Genomic DNA, 2,845 nt, shown 5'->3' on the forward strand with positions numbered 1-2,845 from the left:
AATTATTTCTAGTAGCTTTTTAGATGATTTTTTGACATTCTCTATGTATACTATCACATCATCTGCAAAGAGCGAGAGTTTTGTCTCTTCTTTCCCAATTCGACTTCCATCAATTTCTTTTTCTACTCTCATTGCTGAAGCTAACATTTCTAATATGATATTGAATAGTAGTGGTGATAATGAGCATCCTTGTTTCACCCCTGATCTTATTGGGAATTCCTCTAGCCTCTCCTCATTGAATCTAATGCTTTACAATGTTTTCAGAAAGATTCTGGAGAATGACTTATGATCTTATTAATTTTTTTCAGTTATCTGTATGGTTTAGAGATGAATCTGTTATCACAAATTCTAACTGTGAAAATTATTTCCAAGATTTCTACATTTCTACATTCCTTATAATACTGGATTCTTTGATTTAATTTGTAAAAACTTATTATAATTGAGTCCGAGTGCAGCCACTGAGCATGGAGGTTGTTGGGTCGCAGCTCAGGCACCACTAATGCTAATGGCATGGCTGATCAGCTGACAGAAGAACAGATTGAAGACTTCAAAGAAGACTTTTCACTATCTGACAAGGATGGAGATGCTACTATAACAACAAAGTAATTGGGAACTGTTATGAGGTCACTTGGGCAGAACCCTACAGAAGTTGAATTACAGGATATGATTAATGAAGTAGGTGCTGATGGCAATGGCACAACTGAATTTCCAGAATTTCTGACTATGATGGCAAGAAAAATGAAAGACACAGAGAATGAAGAAAAAATTAGAGAAGCATTCTGTGTGTTTGACAAGGATGGCAATGGTTATATTATTGCAGCAGAACTTCACCATGTGATGACAAACCTTGGAGAGAAGTTAACAGATGAAGAGGCTGATGAAATGATCAGGGAAGCAGATATTGATGGTAATGGTCAAGTAAACTATGAAGAGTTTGTACAAATGATGACAGCAAAGTGAAGACATTGTATAGAACGTGTTAAATTTCTTGTACAAAATTGTTTATTTGCCTTTTCTTTGTTTGTAACTTATCTGTAAAAGCTTTTTCCCCCTACTGTCAAAAGGATATGAATGTGTAGTAATTAAGACTTCATTCCTCCATGTTTTTCTTCCCCTTACCTACTGTCATTGTCCTGAAACTTTATTTTGGAAAATTGATCAAGTAAAAGATATGTTACATGTGGCTTACTCTGGATATATTTAAGCCCTTCTGCACATCTAAGCTTAGATGAGTTGGTCACATGAGGGAACATGTGGGTTATGCTTTTCTTTTTTTTTTTAAACAAGTATTTTCTTTAGGAGCTGTCAGCATGTTGTTGTTGAAGTGTGGAGTTGTAACTCTGCATGAACTATGGACAGTCAACAATATGTACTTAAAGTTGCACTATTGAAAAATGGGTGTATTATCCAGGTACTCATACAATATTTTTTTTTACTGCTGGTCCTGTACCAGAAAATATTTTCTTCTATTGTTATTTGCTTTTTAAACTTTGTTTAGCCACTTATTTAAAAAAGATATGCTTATGGCAGAATTTGCCTCAAATCCATTCCAAGCTGTATATTTGTTTTCCAATAAAAAAACAATTACAATTTAAAAAAATCTTAGTATAATTGATGTCATTCATTTTGCAGTTTATAATGTTCTGTATCTCTGGTTTGGTCATAAACAATTCCCCTTTTCATAGAATAAAGAAATAGACTATGTCTTGTTCTCTTAATTGGTCTATGATATCACCCTCTATGTCTAAATCATGTAGTCATTTTGACCCTATTTGGTGAGATGTTGATCTCTATCTAGTTTATGTAACACTATTTTCCACTTTTTCCAGCAAGTTTTGTCACAGTGAATTCTTATTCCATTAGGTGATGTCTTTGGGTTTATCAAATATTTTATCAATTTGGAATGGGTGTTATATTTTTGCCAAAACTTTTTCCAGAATCTATTTTTAAAAATCTTAAGATTTTTGTTAATTTTATTATTGAAATGGTCAGTTATTTATTTTTCCCCTAATGTTGAACTATGCCTGCAAACTGGTTTAAATTCTACCTGATCATGATGTATTATCTTAATAGTAATTAGTCATACTCTCTTTATTAAAATTTTAATAGAAATTTTGCTTCAATATTTATTAGATATTGATCTATAATATAGTTTATCTAAATGTTTTGACTCCTCATAGAGTAGTGATAAACACCATATTGGTGTCATATTTTTAAAATAGTTCATATACAATTGGAATTAATTGCTTCCTGATAGTTTGATAGAATTCACTAATAAATCCTTTTGGATCTAGAAATTTTCTCTTAGGGACTTTGTTGATAATTTCTTCAATTGCTTTTTATGAGATAGGCTTATTAAAGTTTTTTATTTCCCATTCTATTAATCTGGGTGTCTTATATTTTTGTAAATATTCATTTCATTCAGATTGTGAAAATTGTTGGCATATAGCTGGTCAAAATAGGCTCAAATCAATAAATTAACTTCCTCCTCATTGGTGTTGAGTTCATTATTTTTATTTTTGATAGTGTGAATTTTGGATTTTTTCTTATAAACCAGTTTTATTTATTAGTTCAGTGATTTTTAACTCAATTTTATTAATTTCTCCTTTAATTTTCAGGATTTCTCATTACATATTTAATTGGTGACATTTAAGTTTTTCTTTATTTTTCTTTTTTCTTGCAGACCCAAATTATTCCTCTCTCTTTTCTTCATTTTATTCACATAAGTATTTAGACATGAAATTTCCCCTAAAAACTGCTTTGGCTGCATTCGATAAATTTTGGTATGACATTTCATTTTTGTCATTGTCTTGGATGAAATTATTGATCATTTCTATGAATTGTG

General features: G+C 30.9%; 1 pseudogene; it reads left to right on the forward strand.

Annotated features, from left to right (window-relative positions):
- The first annotated feature begins 510 nt into the window (after positions 1 to 510).
- LOC141518458 (calmodulin-like) lies at positions 511 to 1,053 on the forward strand (annotated as a pseudogene).
- Positions 1,054 to 2,845: the final 1,792 nt, after the last annotated feature.

This window comes from Macrotis lagotis, chromosome 1, assembly GCF_037893015.1.
Source record: "Macrotis lagotis isolate mMagLag1 chromosome 1, bilby.v1.9.chrom.fasta, whole genome shotgun sequence".
Lineage (NCBI taxonomy): Eukaryota > Metazoa > Chordata > Mammalia > Peramelemorphia > Peramelidae > Macrotis > Macrotis lagotis.